Raw genomic sequence first — 21,843 nt, 5'->3', positions numbered from 1 at the left:
GAACGAATAAATCTTCATTGTCTGTAATGTATTATTTTAAATAATGTAATTCAGTCAGAACCACTTTCATCAAAATATATTTTTTCTGTATGCAATAAGTTAGATTTGGCAGCATGGCTCTGTGGAGCTCTGGGAGCTCCCTGCCCCTCCATGTGCCTACATGGAATGCCAAAGGTGAGGTGGGGAGAGCACACCTACCCTCAGTTAGCTGATAGGGGCTGGTGTTCACAGCAGCTGATGTTCTGTTGAATGAGCTTGACTTTGTGGCCTGCTTGAACTAACTCTACGCTCAATTAATGATGATTTCAGGGCAACATAGGTGATGAACACTATGGATACAGAATACTTAACTGATTGTTATTATTGTTGTGGGTCATTTACATTCATCACTATGTATGCTGCAGGAAGCTTTTTTAAACTTTAGCAGCAGCCTTTTGTTTTGTCTGAGTCTTTGGTTTGGTTTTGAATTTGAATGATGTGATTTAGGTTTGTATGTACATCTTCTCTGACAGTATATTGCAGAAATATTCAAATTGCCTTTCCGGAAATTGAAACTAAGATGTTTTCTCCTTCCTTATCCTACACCATCCATCAGCAATATTTGAGTATTGTCTTCTTGCATTGTCTTCTTATTCTTTAGAGTTTTTGCTTTTTTAACTTTAACAATTCTTCCCTAAATAGCTTTTCATTCATTTCCCCCTCTCTTTGTTTCCAGAGCCTGTGTTAACCTGTTTAAGTATCCAACGATATAATAACACAAGTGAATGTGACCTTGTGTTACATTGTCTTAAGTAAAGTGAAATTTGCTCAAGACTTACAAGGTTAATTGGAATCTAAATAGCTATTATTGATCAACAGTTTATGACTCCTATGTTTTAATACACAGATGCATGTATATAAAGAACCTAAATAAATCAAAATTCCCAGTAGTATCTATAATAAAACAACTTTGAGTAACACTGATTTTTTGTATTTGTTCTCTTGTAAGCGTCTTGCTAAAAAATAAGTCATACATCCATTCATAGTTCATATAAATCAGGAAATTTTAAATTTATTAAAGAAGGTGCTACATTTTCTTTGCAAACTTAAAGTCAAAAGTTCCCTTACTTCTAAAGAAATCAAAAGATTAACTGTATCTACAGACACACTGACAGAGTGGGAACACTTTGAAGCCTTTGTTTGTTTGTACAGAAGAAAAGCAGCAACAACAGAATCTATTTTAATCTGACCTAATTGGGTTTACCTAGTTTATCCTGGTTTATAAATTAAGTTGTTTTTTTCCTACAGAAGATGAACCAGTCTTGATAAATGCACTTCAGAGAATAAAGTGATGCCTTTGAGCTGTGATATGTCTGACCTTTTACAGTCGGAAGCAGCTCTGATGCCTGTCAAAATCCCAGATCAGAACTCCTCTTCCTGTTTAATTCTTTGTCAGGAGAGCAGGAATCTCTCTGGACCTTTTGAGTTGCATTACATTACAAATACATTAAAATAATCTGAAACAAATCAGCTCAACATACCTTGTTTGATTTTAATTTCTTGCCAGTCGTTTGTTTTAAAAAAGATGACAAACAAGTGTCATCATTCTGCTCCTACGAGTGGCCCTCATTCCTCAGTCGTCCTCTGTCTCATAGATTAGTGGTAATTCCTCCAGGACCGGAGAGGAAGAGTCAGCCACACAGACAATTTTGCAAAGAGCTGACTAGCTCATGACAGCCTGATGGAATTAGACTCATAAAACCACAGACCTCACTGGTGATCCCACTGACTGTCCTAGCAGCACACACAGGGATACATTTCATCCAGCTTTCTTTTGGATAATATAACCGTCCCTGCCCACATTCTCCCATCTGTCCTTTTTGTCTGAATGGATGTTAAACAATGCATCCACAGGAGGGTGCCACTGAGCACCAGAAATTATACCAGAGAGTAAAAGACGAAAGTTCCTGATCACAAACGTAACATGGCAAAAGTGGAGGAGGTATGGTATTGGTATTGATTATGTACACTTCACAGTATGTGGACTAAGGATTATTTTCGCTGGTCATACCAATGAGAGAAATTGTCAATTAGTGTCACTTCTGATCATTTCGGATGTCTGCCTCTGTCCAAAGTATCACTCTTTGTTGTGTTGTTTTGTGTTGATCTGCCTCAACTGTTGGCTACACTTCTACACCATATTAATATCTTATCATCAAAGAGAACAAGACCAAATGAATGCAACGATGTAGTGCTGGAAGAATAATTGATTTATCAGTTGACGGAGACATCATTTGTGACTTTCTAAGACCCTCTCAAGTCATTTTTTAAGCAAAAAAGCTAAGTTTTTATCTGTTGGACACAACTGAACCAGGGATGTGCTGCTTTGTAGGAATAAAATATGTGGTTGTTTTGGTCTATATGTCTGACAAAACTAGTATGATGAAAAAATAATGTAACAGGCTTTTCAAAAAGTTTTCTAACTTTGTATTGGTCAACTGATTAATTAACAACAATAGACGACAGATTAGTGGATGGTGTAAATAATCATTAGCTTCAGCTCTTATGGTGAAAGTTATGTGACAGTAACCTGTGTTTCAGATTGAGCTACAAGTGATCACCATGATATAAGACCAAGTCCAAAGAGATGGACTATTGGTTTTCTCAGGATCAACAAGCACAACAAAAAAGTTCTGAAATGTGAGTTTGTTTGTCTGAGAGGGAACACGTAATGGGCAAGTCTTAAAGTTGGTGTGATTACACAATCTCCCCAGTAGTATAGATCCAGCGTGATTTAAACACACTCATTCAGTTGACATAATCCACTTTATTCACAGCACTGGAAGCTGAATGTATTGAATTTACATTTATCAGTGTAGAGTAAAATACCAGAGGTGATGTTGGTGCCTGGTGATCAGAGGAGAGTAGATATGGCTGAGAAAAGCATTGATTTTCTCTGCATCTTCTGAAGGGAATTATTCAATTGAATTTAATTGCAGTAAAACCTCAGATTGTTTGGGTGTCATTAATAATTGAGAGACAGCGTATGTGTGTGTTGCCACTGACAACAGCATAATGTGGTGGTTAGAGAGACTGCATGAGTCCAGATGATCACTCGTTTTTATAGCTACTGCAATCAATAAATACATCCCTGCTGCAGAGGGTCTTTCCCACCCAACAACCCCACAGCACATAAAGTGTTTGTTTGCTGCACACAAATCATTGCATCTCACTAAAATCCTCCTTTGCAGTTTTTAATCTTGTCTTCTTGTTTTCATACAGTACTCATCACTCACTGCAGAGAGAGTAAAAGATGAACAAGTGATGAGACAACAGGCTGTCGAAGGTTGGACTATAAATAGAGAGCCTGAAGAATGAAAAGAAAAGTGTGTGAACAGCTGGACTGAGGTGCATCTTACACCTTAGATAAAAAAAGACTTCATGAAGTCTGCTCTTTTTTCATACATTGCTGTACGAAGTAATGTGGGTTTCTGTTTCAGGCAGAATGTGTGTAATAACATTAAAAGCTTCAGATACATAAATTCATACACATTCATTACTAAATAGATTTATGTGAACATGATAGATACTTCAATTTAGTTAATAGCCAGGAGGTTGTGCCAAACAAGAGTTGATGCATCCAGACTCCATAAACCACAAACTGAACAGCTTTAGTGGTATGACAGGGCTTTCACTGATACAGAGATTGTCTTGGGCACTTTTTATTATTGGAAAGCAAAATATCTCACAGAAAACGGCAAATTTTATGAAAGCTAACTTACAAAAAATCAACTTCAAAGTACAGTTAAATTAATTCATCAAAGCCATGTGTCATAGTTGAATATTTTGTCATTTACAGCATTATTTCCAATTATAGAGCAATAACTTCTCATGTTTTTTCAATCTCCAAAGTGAGTGACATTAAACTATAGAAACAATGGTAAGTGGTTAAAGTTAGCACACCCTTTAAATAATTATTTCGATGGCTCACCCACTGTAAACAGGCAGCCAGAGAGCGGTGCCATACAACTTATCAAGTGCTTATTTTGTTACAGCACAGCTAAATTATGCCCTTTCACTTTGCAGCAACCTCCAGTGTTGAAAACTGATGCCAATGAGGAGGTCCGAAAATACTGCAGATCCTTGAATGTCCACTTAGGGTTGGCTGCAAAAGTCTAGGAAACTCAGAGTTCATAAAGGGCCCATTTTGACAGGACAAATCAACCCGTCCACGGCCTGCTTCAAAAGAAAGTTTTGGCCTCTTTAGCTAATTTCTTTGAAAAAAGAAAAATCAACAACAAAAAAGGTATAGATGGGGAATTTCTTTCCATCAGGGTCTTGAGTTAACAGACAGTATGCTGGTTGTACCAGTTTACCAGTAGGCCATGGTCCACCTCAGCTCCACCTCTTAGCTGGTTTATTGCGTGATTAAAAGTAAGCATGAATCAGATTTTCCAATATAGTGACCACTGTCATTGGCCTTCATTATGCCTCTTCAGAAGCCAATGGATGATATCCTTGAGACTACATCCATGTTTTATACAGTCAATGTTTTTTACCAGTTTGTCATCAAACTGTCTCTGGAGCTTATTTGGGACTCCAAAGTTTGTCTTGTCCTTATTGATGTCCACTCTGACGATCTCTAAGTCAGTGTTTCTCAACCTTTTATCAGACATAGCACCCTTTAAAAAAATGCAAAGTCCCAATTTACCTGAGTCTGAATGTGTTAATGAAAAACAACCATTCTACATCCCTCTGACTGCCAGCTTACACATAGAAAGAGTTGTATTGAAAAGAGTGATAGAAAGAAACACAACTAAACTTACTATCAAAGTGAAACCTGAGCCTGGGATGCTATACACAGCAGCTCTACTCTTGCAGGACTGGATGAGAGGCAGATGTGAAGCTGCTGGGTAGCAGCTTTCAGTCGCTCCCTGTACTTGTTCTGGATGTAAGTTAGGCTCCAAAAGCTTAGTTCACACAAATAAGTGGTGGAAAAGGGCAGCAGAATTTCAACTGCGGTACTTTGAACTATTGGGTATTCTTTTTACAATGATATCAAAAATATGTCTAAAGCCATGTCTTGAAATTTCATTTTTGATGTTCAGCCTTCCCTGATCTCTGCCAGTTGCTTTGTGCTGTGTGCCAGCAGTGGCAAGTCTTTTGAGCTTTCCAGTGCGTGTGAACTCCAAGGATCATGGACCAAGTCAAATTGTGCAGCAGATGGAAATAATGACTCAATACCTCCTTATGCATTTTCAGATGCTGAGCGATGAGGTCAGAGAGTGAGCTGCTGTATGAATGTTCACTGCACAGAGGAAGCATCTCAAGCCTGCCATGCTCCACAAAGGAGTGCCAGAGTGTGAGTTGAGATCTGAAGCCTCTGACAAGGTGAGGAGATTTTCTTCTTTGCCTTGCATTTAGCATCACTTATTGTCTGCATTTAACTATGCAGACTTTTCTCATGTCGGGAAGATTCTGAGTTCTTCTCGGTGCAAAACTTTCACTCATGATATCCCTCAGACAGCTGTGTACAGGTGTTCTGATGTTCTGCTTCCTTTTCCTCAGAGGCAGAAAAAGACAGGTCTTAAGCTGCCATACTTTTATAAAATGAACACTGCTGTCCACTGCTTGACCCAATCCATTTGAAAGTACCTCTTGCAGCATATTTGAAACAAGTGCCTCCATGTGGAGGAAACAGTGAGTGTTTTGCATGTTCTTTTTTTTGGGGTATGACCCAGTTAGTGAATGGCAGACTCCCAACTGTGCAGATATTGATATAGTTCTTCTAACTTAGTCCTCCTTGTTCAATATACTCAGTTGTCACAGGATAAATCTCCTCTGTGGTTGTTTTGTTAGGCATTGCTTTGCAAAAGGAAGAAAATCTCTCTGATATGGTCCCCTTCATGAAATCAAACACTTGCTTTTTGATGAATGTGCCAGCTGATGTCAGTTGATTAATCAATTTGTAAGTAGAATTTTCCAATGGATCTGTTTCTTTCAATCACCACGTCTTCAATATCTGCAGACATAAAGTTATTCACCCTCTGATTGTACATTCTGACACAAGAACATTTGCAATACTTTTGCTGGTCATGAGCCAAGCATGGACAATATGACTGTAATTGCAATCATGTGTGACTTCTTACCCTTCTCTATTATCTCTGCCTCTAGGTAGCTAGTCTCCGTGCTTTATCTTACACTTTTGCACACTTAATCATTACTCAGACTTCCTGATGGTGTATATTTTTCAAACATATAAATATTCTGCATCCTTACAGGTTTAAGATGGGTGAGTTTTTGTCAGGAGTAATTCAAGTTTGTTCTGAACCATTGCCTGGTTTGCCAGTTTCAAACCGCAAACCAGGCACAAGGGAAGCAGAGATGAGGGATCTCCGGTATGAAACCATACGACACGTAACTCATGGTCTCATCTACTCTCGCTGCTGGGGTATCGCTGGATGATGAAGTTAATGGCTGAGGTTTCGAGTCATCTTTTTCTGTTGCTTTTCTCTTTAAAAACTGTTCCATGCTAGCTTGAGTGCAACAGCTGTTACAGTTAACCACTCCACAAGCATACTACCAAACTGTAAAAAACTCGATCTGCTTGCCGACCTACTGACGTCGCTGACTGCAACATTGAGCTTGTGACTTCAGGAAAAGGCCATATGAGAAAGTTTTGATTATTACTGTGATTGCTAATGATTTGCATATTGAAGAATTTTGTGGGTTGTATTTTCTTTACATTTTAAGGGCACCTAACAAAGCCTCGTCAAGGTTAAGAAGGCTGCTTTGAGTAACAGAAAAATAAGACTTTCCTCACATATCCATGCCTGACATCTTGGCTGATGAGCTTTAATCTCAAAGATCAATTGAGCTATAGACCTTATCACAAACCTGTAAGGAGTTTTTATATATATATATATATCTTCATTTAAACTTTTAAAATGTAATAATTCATAGCTGCTTGAAAACATCATTTTATTGCACTTTCTCTTCTTGCAGCTCTAAGAGCCAGGAACCAAAAATCTATGAGGAGGGATGTGTAGAATAAACTCTTAGTTTGTTGTTTCATAGAAGGAAACCTGCAGTGAGTTATTGATCATTAACAGGACAGCCGGCTACACCAAAATATGAAAAATATTTTTTGATAGTTTCTACAGGAACAAGTGTTGGCTGGCTTTGATTTTTGGCTGATCTCAGCATTTACTGCAAATACAATTTCTCTGACCTCCAGTAAAGCCCACTCAGTACAGACGGCTTATTAATTCTCAAAGTTTTCTCAAATATTTTTTTATATCTCTCCCTTACTTTTCAAAAAAAAGTAAAAGAGCACAGTTAGGATTTTATTGTGACACTCAGTCATGCTTGGAGTACTTGTGTGTCTGCTTTTCCTCTATTCAGTTTAGAAAAGGCAGATCTGCACAAAGGTTTGAAACTGGACTTGCCTTTTTTCCAATCGCTTGATCATTCATTTGCTTTTGAGCAAACACAAATACACACTCAGGAGAAACAGGTGGGCTTTAAACAAGGTATCATTTTTTACTCTAAAGATCTGTATCCTGTTGACAGTGATGGTATACCAACATCTGCCAGCTGGAGAGGGAAAGTGAAAATAATACTGAAATTTTCAGATCAAGCTGTTGAGTTCTTTCAGAGAAAAACAAAACAGCTACATCTTTGTTTTTTCACATCACACAGACTGTAGAGGCATCACAACCGTTCAGGTAAAAGCAATGTGTGAGGACTGTGGCAGAGAGCAAAGACTGTTAGCTTTCAAATCCTTTTCTCTCATTTTTTGATGAAGCAATCTGCTGGTCACTTAGATATTTCAACTTTACCTTCTTTTGTTCCTTTTTATCATCCACCCATCCCAAAACGTGCTTATTCACTCTCTTTCTCGGCCTTTCCATCCATTCCTTCACTCCCTCCATCTCAAGTAGTTTCATGGCAGCAGGATTACATGGCAGAGTCTGGCTCATTGAGACTTCCAGCTTAATCCATTATTCAAAACTATATCTGCCCGAGCCAGTGGCCTTGCCAATGCCAGATTTCAGCAGGACATGACACCCATCCCGTCTTAAAGGGTCATATGGGTGGGAAGTGCTAATGTCCTTCAATGGATTTGAGGATCTTTTACTGAATTTTGATCCATATTGCAGCTCCCAGAGTAGACTCGCTGAATGCTGTTTAGACTTCGTACCACAAATTGTTGGAATAATGGCCCTCGTCTTTTTCTTATTTACATAAGTGTTTGTGCTTTATCGATAATCCTACCCAGTACCTGTCTGAACAGAAAGGAAGGAAACAGCATAGGATGAGGAGGAAGAAAGGAGCTATTGAATGGTGCAGACCCTTGAATAGAGCATGTGCATGTTTTCACATATAAATAATGCATTGTTGAGTTTAAACATGTGACCTCATGTTTGTTAATCATATACAGGATAGAAAGATCTCAAGGGACTGTGATGATAAATATTTCACTACGTTTGTGATAAAGTCCTCAAAGCAGGAAAGCATGTAATATGGAATGTAGAGACTGGTCCTGGTTCACCAGTGGTCAGATGACCTCATTCCAAGTGAGGAAGAAATAATTTAAAGTTATACTCAGTCATTTTTCAGTGTTCTAGAAAATAAGTCCAGAACACAGACCCTGATCTGTTTAGAATGTATAGAAAGTCACATTTATTTTACTGATTATATTAACTTGTTGTTCCTTCCTATCCTACTGATCATCCTGCTTATACTTTGTCAAAGCCACTTGTTAACTGCTTTTCTATGGAAATTAAGTATAAAAACTACAGCGCCAGAATTTATTCCAAATATTTTCTGTAGATTAAAGCTGTTTTATCTTTTTAACTATCAATACAAAGATATTCCATTACACTCTGTTTACCCACAAAGTTATACTGTGAGGACTCATGAGGCCCAAGCACACAATACTGATGCAGATAAAAAAATACACATACCCACACTGCACAAATGTAATTCAAAACAATATTTTGCAGTGGATTTAGATTTTTAGATTTAATACACCACGTGTATACAGCATCAGTATGATTAGCAACACTTGTCAGAGACCTCATTTGCACTCAGCTGCTGAAAAGTAAGTAACCTACTTAGTTGTAGTTATAGTTGACTGTTATGACTTCCTGTTGTGCTCCTTTAACTAAGAAGTATTGTGTGAGGTTTTATTTGTGTGTCTGTGTTTGTGTGTGTTTACCGTAGTTCTCTAGCTCTGAGGCAATGCAAGCCCCTAATCATTAAACTTTGAACACAGCATTACCCAGATTATCTCCTTTGCTGTCTTTCTGCCTCAGTCTGCTTGCCAAAGAACGATGACAAAGACACAAACACACAACGGAGACAAGAAAGCTGTGATAGAGTTTTGAATTAAAAATGTATAATGTAACATGTAGGCTCTAGAGGTGAACATGAGTTTTCAACCTCATTTGGGATTGTATGGTATCCATATCGTATGCATATGAACTTCAATCGACCCTGCTCTATTTTATTTGTTTTTTCAGACAAGATCCAGCCATGTTACTTTTATCTATGAATAAATGAGCTGTTCCGTAAAGCAAAAATTAAAAAGAGACAGACAGAACAGCAATCAGCTGCCATAAGAGTGAAAAGTGGAAGCACAAGTTTAAGTAAGAAAGTGGAGTGGTTGATAATTATTATTAACTTATTTTTTTATGGTTGCAGCTGTATAAATAAAATGTTCATTATATTTTAAAATCTGAGCAGAAATTAAAACATTCATATGTCCCTCCTCTATTTTGCATCTGCATGCCTGGTTGTGGTTGACAGTGATGTATACACATAGACTTCCTGAGGTTAATGACAAACTCTTTTGGGCAAGATCATTTTTTAATCCAGCATCTCTGCAGGTGTATGAGCCCGGTACTGTGAAATGCAGTCATCTGTCCAACCATGTCCACGCAGTCACATCGTCAAATCAAATCTCCTCCCTAACAACAGTGCCATGACGCCAGCAAATGAGCTACTACCAAATGGCTCATACCAATCTACCACCTAATGGATACAGAGGACCAAAATATTCCCAAAGGTATCCCAGGACACCCTGTCCAGCTGATGCAACAGCTGTTACCAGAGTGCAACGGATTCGTTTCACCTGCAGAAACACAGGAAGCGCGTCAGTTTCACCATCTGGCATCTACAAATCAGCAGCATCACTCAATAACTCTTGTTGAAGCCCTGTCTCATACTGAGTTTGATAAACTTATCGTGGCTTAAAATCAACTTATTTTTCAGAATGATTTTCACTTAGTTTTGTAAGCTAAAATACATACATTGAATACATTATCCTCATTTAGAGGGGTTAAGATTGTCCTTAGTGTGAGCCAGTGTGACTCATTGATTAAATCCTTCGGTATATATGTACTTCATGTTTCACAAGACAGCTGGCAGCAGGATAGGAATGTGTTATTCATCTCCTACTTCATTTATTTTATTTTCACACCATCTAACATAAAGTATGTATTAAAGTGCACTACCTCTGTGTTAAGACCTTAACTCTGTGAGCTCTATTGAAACAATTTATGGTGTTTGTTCTGAAGCCCTTCTTTTGCTCATTAAACAGCACACAACCTAGGCACTAATTGCCCGATGCATAGGGAGCAAAGACGTATTAAGTATCTTGGTTACTCATTGTTGTTGTTTTTGGCACAATATGAATCAAACCAATCAATGTCATCTGTCATTTCCTTTGAAGCCTGGTGTGCTTGCAGGCAGGTGCAATTCTATTTACTTGGTGGATTTCTGACATTATTCTTGAAAACACACCAGACTGAGGCATGCTCATTAACTTCTCCCCTTCCACTGTGCCCATGTTCACAAAGATCCCTCACAGGCCATATAATACGGTGAAATATGGTGATGCTCTCGTAGAATTTGTATCTACAGCACAAACTGAGACTCCACAGTAAGTGTAGCGCTGTGCACACATACGCACAAGGTGTTAATTTGTGTTTTGCATGCTAAGCATCAAACAGAGGAGGGCTGTGAATCTTTATTAACTCATGCTGAAACTGGGACTGGAGAATGGGGACTTGATAGTCTGTATGAATATCTGTGGTCATGATATGCAGTGGTTGTTAGGTCACATGTCATAATAGCTTTTTTTTAAGCTAAAGAGTGTACTGAAGATAGTGTGTACTAAGGAGGCTGTGCATATTGTAGAGTTAGGGTTCTTTTACATAGTTTTCTATCTCGTCATTAACTCTGATGACTGTAAATCAGATAAATTGCCTGACATTGAACTGAGCAGAAAGAGCGCTGCTTCATCCCTCTGTGTCTAACAAGCCGAGTGCATTGTGGTCTCATCCATGGAGACTCAACTTACTATCTTACTTTTGGGCCCTTGAAACAGCCTTGGCAATTTTAGTGATTACCGCAATCTGGCTCTGCTAGCACCGTAATGTAACACAAGAGAGAAAATGCATTATTCATTTTGATTACATTTTAAATCTGCTTTACACCTCCCTGTCAGAGCTTTAGAGGGGGTGGGGTGAAATACACGGACATAACTCTGTTATTTATTAGTGCTCAAGAGAGGAAACAGACAGGAGCCATAAAGAGAGGATATGATCACAAGACAGTTTTATATTCTTGTAATCACTTTGAAGGGTTTGACTGACATCGGGGCAAAGTCAGGGGAGGCCAAGTTAATGCTTTTAAAATGAGCATACTAAAATATTAATGGGTTTATGGAAAAGGAAAGGTCCTGTCTAAGACTAAAGCAGAAGGATGAGAGAGCTCGTAGTATCAATGTGATCACACAACACGAAAACTTAATCAAGTTGCTCAAACATTTCAAACAACTTTCACTGTGAAGAGAAAACTACTGGAGCACATGCTGTTTTTACTTGACACAAATAGTATTGCTCAGCTTTTCCGGAGTCTTAGAAAATAACTTTTGTGATGTCATTAGATTTGTTTTTAGGCTTCTTGACAGAAAGCCTGTGTAATGAATATAGGGTGTCAAGTTTAAAAGACTTGGGTATTCTCCAGTCAGAGCAGCTCTCATGTAACTCTGCAGGGACTCAGGGTGTCTGAGCTTGACCTATTTAACTGCAGCCTGGGAACAAGATGAATCCACAAGCTCACATTTTATAAGCTCTGTGTCTGTGTCTAATTTAGACAAATTTCTGGTCGACCTGGTTCCGGGTTGAGACACTAACAAGCCTTTATCTACTCATTTAAATTGTCTGATTTAACGTTGGTACAAAGAAGAGCTATATTTTGGCTAAAGACAACATGATGACTGTCCTGTTCTGTTAATTTGGCTTTTGTGTCAGTATTGCACAAATTGGACAATATGTTTAGACTTAAAGGTGACATATTATGCTCTTTTTCATCAAAATATATTGGTCTAAGAGGTCCCCAAAACATGTCTTTAAAGTTTATTGCTCAAAAAAACACTTTGAAATCAGATTTTGGCATGCCTGTAAACCCCTCTTTTTCAGCCCTGCTCAGAACAGGCTGTTTTCTGTGTCTGTGCCTTTAAATGAGAATGAGCTCTCTGACCACGCCCCCTCAGGAAGTGGATGTGGCCTCGGCTGTCCAGCACATTGATCTAATGTTTACATGTTGGCTGAATATACACGGCTGCTCACAGACCTGCGTTACTTCAACCCTCTGAATTTGATCCAGAATCTGATCCTGATGGAGAGGCGCCTGCAGCAGGACCTTTCTGAATGGTTGGTCACGGATTTAGTGTTTCTTGTTGTTTTATTTGTCAGTATGTCAACGTGTGTCTTGGTACACAGCGACTAACATGTAGCTATGTGGCTATGCTAACTAGCGCTAGCACTTTTCCATTACAAATAAAAATCATCCACTAGATCTTCATATCTGCAGACGTGGGGAGTAAAACCGACCTTTGTGTTTATTAAGACAGCCTACAACTAGCATGCCTCCCTCCTGAGCTTCTTGTTAGCACACGTGTGCAGGTAATGAAAAACAGAGGCAGAGTTGAGTTGTATTTAACACAGTCTATGGGCTGAACAAGCTCCGAGCTCTGACTTCCGTTACAGACCGGATGGCGTTGTGACGTATGAAAAACATTGAAAACTGAAACGACTCGTTTCACACACATTTACAGAAAGGTGGAGAAATCCAAACAGGGGCAGAATGGATTTTTTTCATTTTCGGGGGGTTTGTAGACATGCCAGGGACACATATTTCAGGTAGAGAACCATTAAAAAGTTGATTTTGCATGATATGTCACCTTTAAAGAAGAGAAGCAACTGCGCTTGGTACCTTTGTCTGATAAGAAAGGTGAGTTCAGCATCATTCTTGCTTAATTTATAAGTGTAATTCACCAACTCACCTACCCACCTGTTGTTTCTCTTACTGACTGTAGGCCCATCCTAATCTGTCGAGGCGTTTTGACAAACACTGGAGTGCTCTGTTAGTGTTGATTGTATGATGAGAGCTTGAATGAAAGCTTTGTCGCACCCTACATATGGCATGCTTCTGTCCACCAGGAACACTCACTCGATAGAGAAGGACGCAGATGGTGGAGAAATCTAGCTGAACATTTTTCAAAAGCACTTAGTCTTTTATTACACATATCTTTTTCGTGATTTTCAAATCCATCTTTAAACACATGCATAGACACAACAGAATTCATTCTCAACAGCTTGCTCTTGAAGCGCCACTTCACAGATTGGACAGTAATATGGCTTTATTATTGTCCACATTGAGCTCACACTATTTCAGGCAGAGAAATAGATGAGAGGTGACTGTAAGCTGCGTCTGTCTCTTCTCTCACTGAATTTATTTCCTGCTCTGTTTCTCTTTTATTTTGTCTTTCAGCTGATGGAATTTGGCCTCCATGTGTGCATTGACTTTAGTGTGCAAAATGAGCAGCAGGGATTCAATCTGATAGTAATGCATTATGTCATCATCACATGCCTTTCTTTTGTTAGAGTGACCCTCTTCTTCCTCTATAGCCAGTCAAGTTGAGGTTAATAGGTTTATTTGGTGGTATAGCATATTTTAGTCGAAGCAGCTATCCGCTGCGAGACCCTGACATTATAGAGTTCTTGTTCAAGTGGAGGTTTAAACCCGAGCCATTACTGCAGCACTGAAGTGATGCTTTAAATGCACAGCACGCACCAGCTTGTGTGGCTTGTAAGTAATAATTTGGTGCATTAAGTTTCATTTCTGCACATTTTGTATTAAACATGTATTTCTTGTTGAACTACATGCAGAACAAAACGATGTGAGTATGATTGCATCCTTTGCGATTACCTGACTTCAAGTTGGGGGTTTTTTGTCTCCGCTCTCTCGTAGATTATCTGTTTTATGTTCACTATGAGACTACATTCCCCAGTGAGAGCTTATGGGATTTCTGCTGCAGCATCCCTATCAGCAAATGATCTGTTTATCTGTTAACCTCTGGTGGAATAAATGTATTGAAACAAACTACAGCATTTTCATGGTGGGTGAGGAGGTGTATATTATCACAAATGCCTGAATCTATCATTGGCAGTATCATATGAATTGTCTGCAGAGTGTAGGAGGAAACTAAATCATAACTTGATGTCTCATAAGAGTCATTATGATCATCAGTGGGATAAAAAGTAAAACTTTAAGAGTCTGAATTGCTGAACATTTGAATGTTAATATCTATATTTTCTTCTGAATGTGAGTTACACTCAGAAAATGTGTCCACAACACACTGACATTACATTAAGTATGTATGATTCACACTGTGGGCAGGATAAACAACAAATAAAAAAGAGAGAGAATGTCCATATATTACATAGAGATAGCATTCCAAATCGTAATATTTCATATCATACCTTGGATATAACATGGGGCACCACCTCCATCTCAGGAGGAAATTAAACATAATGGTTTTTAATAGTGAACCCTCCATTAGGAATGTGTTCAACTCAGAATAACACAAACAAAACACTTGACTTTGATGTGAATATATTTAACAAATAAATGATGAAACAATAGCTGAATAAATTTGCAATGATAATGGTTTCAATAAAAACATCAATACAAGGTGAATACTTGAAATTATGAAAATAACAGCTTGTTAATAACTTGGAGATTGCAGTAGGAATGGTTGCTAGATTGTATGAGAAGATGAAAATGACGAAATGATGACAGCCTTCATCTATATATCTACACACATACCTGTGTTTATACAGGGCAATTGATATATTAAGTCAGGCTGGCAGTCCCTTAAGCGCCTTTGCCTTGAAGACAGTAAAAAAATCTCAAATGAGAATTTGTAATCCTGCTGAATTGAGCAACATGACGCCCTGCTTCATGCGTTAGGGTTACGCTAGAAGTTACAAACTGCTGTTCCATTGCTATTTTTACCATATAGCCCTTTCAGCCCTGTGACCTCAATCACTTTCACAGGGCTTATGTGTAGGTAGGAAAAGTGAGATTCAGCCTATTGCTCAGTTTGTAGTTACTAAAAGTATAACTCATAGAAATGTGACAAGTGAGAAAGAATCAAAAAGGAGAACATAATACTCATTAGAAAATGTAATAAAGCAGCTAATTGTGCTTCATTATCTAATATGAAGCTGCAGAGCCATCAGTGTGAAATCTAGGCAGCATGGTCTTCATTTGATTTCACTATGTATTTGTCTTTTTCTGCTTATATTCTGTCTCAGTGTCTCTTGTGGTCTTGCTGTTTTTGTTATTAATTAAAGAGGGAAAGTTTTCACTGTCTTATTCAGATACTGTGATTGAATCTGTAAAGCTGGCCTCATGTCTGCCATGTGCAAAGTGGTAAAGAAAAAAACATTTCCAAAAAGTGAGAGTTGTTTGAGATGAAACGCCTGAAAGCACTCATAATCAGCACCTCTGCATGTAACCAAACTCACCCCAATACTTTCACCACTCACCACTCACCCCTCTCCGCATTTAAAGTTGAACCACTGACCAGAAAAGTCATCAAAGAGGGTAGTGAAGCGACGATTTTAAGTTATCAAAAAGTGGATTGCTAAATTCAGTGTCAGGTCTACTTTTAAGTAGATGCCTCTCTATAAAAGCCCTCCTCTGTTGACTCAGTTGAAAGCTTTACTGACCCTACAACACCACAAAATATTCTGTTTGCATAAGCAAGAGGTTAACACAGCAAGTACAGCTGCAATAGAGTGGTAGAGTGGGGTGCAGTACAGGGAGGGGGAATTCACTGTGAATGAATCGTGGCCGATGATAACACCAAGAATTGCATGTCATTTGCCTTCGCTATCTGAAAGATCTAATTCCCAAAGTAAACTGTGGCAATGATACTCAAGCACAAAAACGCCCACAAAGTTTGTTCCAGTTTTGTGTTTAATTGTGACTAAGATGAGCTCTCAGCATCTCCACTCCCTGCTGCACTGTGCACTCTAATCCTGACAGAGCTAAATTATATCCACAAAATGTATATGATGAGTTCCATTGATGTAGTATGAATGTATAACAAGAATTTAGATGCACAAATGAAAAATAGGGAGAGACTTTTTAGAAATGATTGCTGTCATCAGTGACATAGGATTGCTCTGGATCCTGTCACTCTTTGGCCCTGTTGACACGCAAGATAATTACATCACTGCACAGCAGCAAGCCTTTGGAGATGTGGTTCCCTATCTCACAGTGCAGCATAAGTGTCATTGCTGTATTCAGTCTGACACATTCGTCATTTTCACTCCTACTCCCGGGTTGTGCCAGTAGCAAATGTTTGTGTGCTGTTTGTAGCACTCAGGGGGTTTTAGATTTAAAATAAATTGAGTATAGCACTAGTTCAGTCATGCCACAAATTCAAGCTCAGCCAACAGAACATCAGCTGTGCTTAACACCATTCTCTACCAGATGACAGCTCAGCTGATTAAACCTCAGATCCAATTGGCAAATAGCAAAGTGAGCGCTCTATTTAAACTGCTTTAGCTTGCCTTCTCTTGCTGCTTCACCTGCAAAACGCTTTGCAACCTACCTCCACCCCAGCACCTCCCTTTATCCTGTGTCTGATTTTACTGGTGTCATATGTATTGTCACTGATACCCATTCTGTATCCCTGGTGGTTCTTTACAGCTGCTGCTCTCCCTCCTTTAGCTTTTCCTGGATGCACATGAAAGAGAGGGGAGGTGTGATCTCCCAACCTCAGACTTTGGCATTCCACATATGGCACTTGGAAGGTCAGGGAGCTCCCAGAACAGAGCCATACCACCAAATTAACTTATTGCATGCAAATAATTAATTATTTTGACCAGAGTGGTCCTGACTGAAGTCTGGCTAAGTGTTGCCCAAATGCCATTACACCATGAGCTTATATCATGTGGTAGAGGTCATTTACATGAGCCCCATGGGGTGACTTAAGTGTATAAGAATTTCCCTCAGATTTGCCCTTTATAAACAGAGATCCAACAACAGCAAATTCGACTGAAGACATCCTTTTTCCCTTTACGTTGAACCAAAAGGGGCTGTCATGGCATTGAAGAAGCAAGAAAGGCGCAGCGTGTTTACACTGTCAACTTCTCATCTTGCTGGCTAACCTGTTAGCGCAGGTGTATTGGCTCTGTTGTACCTGTTTCTTCCTCTGCTGCCAACCAATTTCAGAGTACTGTAGCTCAGCCTCATCATTTTACCTCTATACCTTTCATAACAAACAGTGAAAGACGGGCAAAATAGCAAAAAGTCCCACCTCCAATAGACTGTACAGAAAGGGTAAGATTTTACTCTTGCTGTAATCGCACATGCACCTAACACTTAACACCTAAACACTTCTTAAATTAGTTCTGTGTGGGCTGCACGTATGAAACCAAAACAACCTAAATTTTCACCCTACCAGTCACATACTAAATTTCCCACAAGAAAGTGGGAGAACCAATGAGAGAATCCAGCTTGGGAAATTCACCATGAGCAAACAGGCAGGGGTGATGATATTAATATCATGTAACTGGTGTCAAACTACCATCATAGTATAAATATTGTTTGGTCCACCATCATGCAGTTAAAGTAACATTGCACTGTGACTTTAACAGCATGTTTTGATGTCATGCCCTGCCTCCCTTGAATCATCCCCCTCTCATATGACAGGGAATACCCCACACTGTGAGGGACATGAATAAACAATCTGACAATATTGGCATTCAGAGCTCTTGCAAATGTCTAGAAATGTTCAAGAGAAAAATAGGCTGATGCTGGAATGATGGAATTGTAAGTGCTGCTTCCAGACCTATCTCAGTGTGTGTATGTGTGTGCATCTTTAATGCCAGTGTAGTGAAAAAACGTATTTGCCCGCAGGGCGAACAGAAGCATTAGTACCCTTCTTTCAGGGTTAAGGTCTTCTATTTGCATGGATGTCATTTTAAAAGTTCATGTTAAAGGTTGGGCTTTAGAAGCTGTGCTATAGGAAGATGATGGGAATGTTCAATGTAAGAGACAGACAAATTGAAGCCTTAGGCCACAGAGTTGGGGAGGGTAAGACAAATTGTTGGTGAAAAGAAGTTAAGTCTTTTGAGTTGAAGTAGTTCTTCATAGTAAGTTGTAAAGAGTCTGGGACTGGCAGAGCGGTTTTGACATCTCCCGGTAGGAGAGAGAGAATGATTCTGAATAGAACATATACTACAGGTATGATGACAAACCACTACTTAATACCTGCATGTGTGTCTGTGTGTGTATTTGAGGAATCATTTAAGTGGTATCACATTTTGTCCTTGCCAGTGTCCTACAAAATCCTGGTGTAGATTATTGACATATTTTTGCTATGGAGAAAAAAACAATTTGGATGCAAAGCCCATTTTTATTTTCAGAAGATTGACACAACCTCCCTCTGCAGCACACCAACACACACATAACACATCTGTTTACTTAACTGCCATCTGCGTGCATCTTGCGACAATGCTTTATTAGACGTACTCAAGTGCCAAAACACACACTTTGATCATACACCAATTTCATTGCAATTACGCCAACTCTGGGGCCTTGAGGAAAAACAGAAAAGGAAGCTGCGTTAGAGAGCAGGTTTCTTAGGTGGGTGGAGAGAGGGAATGATTTTCAGAGCACAAGCCTCTAATCAGTATTTAACTTCAAACATTTGCTTGTAGGGCTAATTGAGGATGACAGATGAAGAGAGGCTAGCCTGCTCGCAGAGTGTAATTGGAGGCTAATTCTCTGTGATTTGTCTCATCGCAGTGGGACAGATCAGTGGTCTGGGGAGGGGAGATAATCAGGTGAACAAATCACTGTAGTTTGTCGCTAAGTTCCTGTTGAACTACAGGACCTTGTGAACCAATATGATTGTAAATGAGAGTAGCATAACTAACTGCATGACACATCACCAGCTGTTTTATTTTTGTAAATTGTTGGTGAACATCTCAGTCAGAAAAAAATCTGTTCAATGAGATCAACTTCACATTGCTGGAGAAATGTTTCCTTTATATATTTGACTGTATTTTAACTTGATAAGACTAATGCCACTTGCTATATCTGTAATGCATTATAGAGTGTATTTTAATTTACAATAAATAAGGATTGTGGAAAATAAATCCTTGATATAGACCTGCAATCCTAATGAAAATATTAGCACCAAACCAATTATCAGTCTTTTTTCAATTACAACTTAAATAGTGGAGCTCATATAGAAGTAATTAGATAATTTTTACTGTTTGTCATCTAATGAGAAACATATGTGAAGAAATGTATGTCCTATTAGACCATATCAATATCCGTTTTTGTGATCTCTAATAACTTATAATAAAGTTGGGAATAAACCTGAACATAATTTGAGCTTTAGACACAAGTGACTAATGTCAATCAAGAAGCACTTTTTTTTTTTTTAAGTTTAGACAGTTAAAAACTATTGTTGTAGTAGTCCTGATCAGTCTCTGGACCAGGTTTTGAAGGTCGCAGTTTCAGAGTCAAAAGCATTTTTACTTGATTTTGTCTTGGTCTCATATTGGGCGGACTCCCTATTTTAAATTAAGACCAGTCGAGACCACCACTGATAGACTATAGTCTATTTGCCTGTTTTTTCCCCTGGTTATGACTGCAACCTTCCTGGTGTTGAGGTCTAAGCGAGTTACATGCCCTGTACACAAGTGGAAATTAATGGAGATGACATGGGGAGAGGCTGTGTGTAAGCCTGCGGCCATAGATGTCCATATTCTCGTCTGCAATTAAGTTGGTTTCCAAAGGGACCACATCAAACTATTACTTGAAAGGAAGCATAATACAGGTAAGATAACATTAACTGGAAATTACACTAGCAAAGCTAGTTCTGTGTCAGATGTCTTTAGAAATTTAACATCCCTCATCAGAGAGCTAAAGAGAATTTTAGCTACACACGGCCCACAGAGCTTAGGTATATATTAGCTAACTTTAAATGAACAGTGCTTTTCAGGGCTTGTGTTTTTATTCCATTGTGTTGCTTGTGACAAATAACGTTTAAATGGGCCATATTTATGTTCTACATTGTGCATCTGCACAAGAAACCTGCAAAAACTCTCATAGCCGGTGTGTTCGTCTAATTTCTAGTCAATATGATCACTTATAATAAGCCACATTCCATCTGACAAATTCAGACAAACATCTTATTTCAAGACATAAAAAGTGAAAATTAGGCATGTACTGCTTAAAGAGAAAATCAAAAGTGAAAATACCTATTAGTAGATCTATCAAAATGCATTTCAGTTTCTTCAATAAAGACTTAATTTCAAGAACCTTGACAAACGAATATTGTTTGCTGCAATGGCAGCTGTTTTTTTTTTTTTTTTTCACACATTCCAAGCAATTTAAGCCTTATTTTTGCTTTTTATTTATTTATTTATTTAAAAAATGACATGTTTATCTGTACTTTTCAGATAGATGGAGCTTTTAATAGGTATAATGACATATTTTTGACAAGAAGTTTGATTTGAACTTTTTTGAGATTTTCTGCATTGTGGTGCTTTGAAAACAAAAGTGCAGAGACCTTGTTTGAAGCTGTTACTTTTATTTCACAGTAAACTTACACTTAAAAAGATTTATAAGGACTTGGCCTTGGGCTTGTCTTGGTCTCACTCTGCTTTGGTCTTTTTCTTGACTCTGTCATGATCCCTAAATGACTCTGTCTTGTCTTGGTTTCAAGTAGTGTGGTTTCATCTGCATCAGTGTTAAAAACCCACACATAAGGAGGAAATGAGTAACACTAGATGGTCAACAAGTTGACTACCATAATGTTTAGTTGCTGTGAGTTACTAAAAAATATCAAAATCATAATCAATAAAAATACTGAATAGCACAAAATAGTAAATTGAGAAGACTCAGAATGGATTAAGTGTTGAGAGGGTGATTGTGCAAAAGATGATTATAAGGTTAAGTGTCTTGAGCTTCTATGTGCAGCAGAGGGATCATACAATTTCTCTCACTTTCAGCCTAACTGAGGAAAGTGGCTGAGAGGAAATAGAAAAATGAGCAGAGCTGTAGAGGAGACAAAGTAGGGCAGTTAGGGCCTCTCTAAAACCACCCCCCACATAAGGCTGCATGATATTGGAAAAACAAATTATATTGCAAAATGTTTCCTTTCTGAGAAATTGTGGAATTCACACCAGATAAATGATGTGTTGTTTAAGCACTTCTAAACCCTTTTAAAATAACCATTGTACGATTACACTGTTTTTCATTATTTGGATCTTTCAGTCTATTCTCTGCTTTCAAATCAAACCTCGCTCGAACCTTCAACACACTGTATGCTGCTCTCTGACAGCAGCTCTGGCACTTGCATGAAGTAGAGGGGAGACAAGGAGGAGAGAGTACAGATGGAGTGACACATTTCTCAATACACTTTAATAATAAACCTAAAATATATGTCTACCATCGTCAAATCTGCGCTCATTT

The 21,843-nt window shown here is 38.6% G+C and overlaps 1 long non-coding RNA gene across 1 annotated transcript in view; it reads left to right on the top strand.

The window, feature by feature from the left end:
- The window catches only part of LOC117816940, a 56,919-nt gene that overhangs the window by 12,418 nt on the left and 22,658 nt on the right, over positions 1-21,843 (top strand). Inside the window, exon 2 of the long non-coding RNA XR_004632060.1 lies at positions 5,242-5,370. This is a non-coding gene — a long non-coding RNA (uncharacterized LOC117816940). The remainder of the gene's footprint in view (positions 1-5,241; positions 5,371-21,843) is intronic.

The sequence above is a fragment of the Notolabrus celidotus genome, chromosome 8 (assembly GCF_009762535.1).
Source record: "Notolabrus celidotus isolate fNotCel1 chromosome 8, fNotCel1.pri, whole genome shotgun sequence".
NCBI lineage: Eukaryota > Metazoa > Chordata > Actinopteri > Labriformes > Labridae > Notolabrus > Notolabrus celidotus.
Note: the sequence above shows the minus strand (reverse complement) of the source record. Positions and strands in the feature narration are given on the sequence as shown.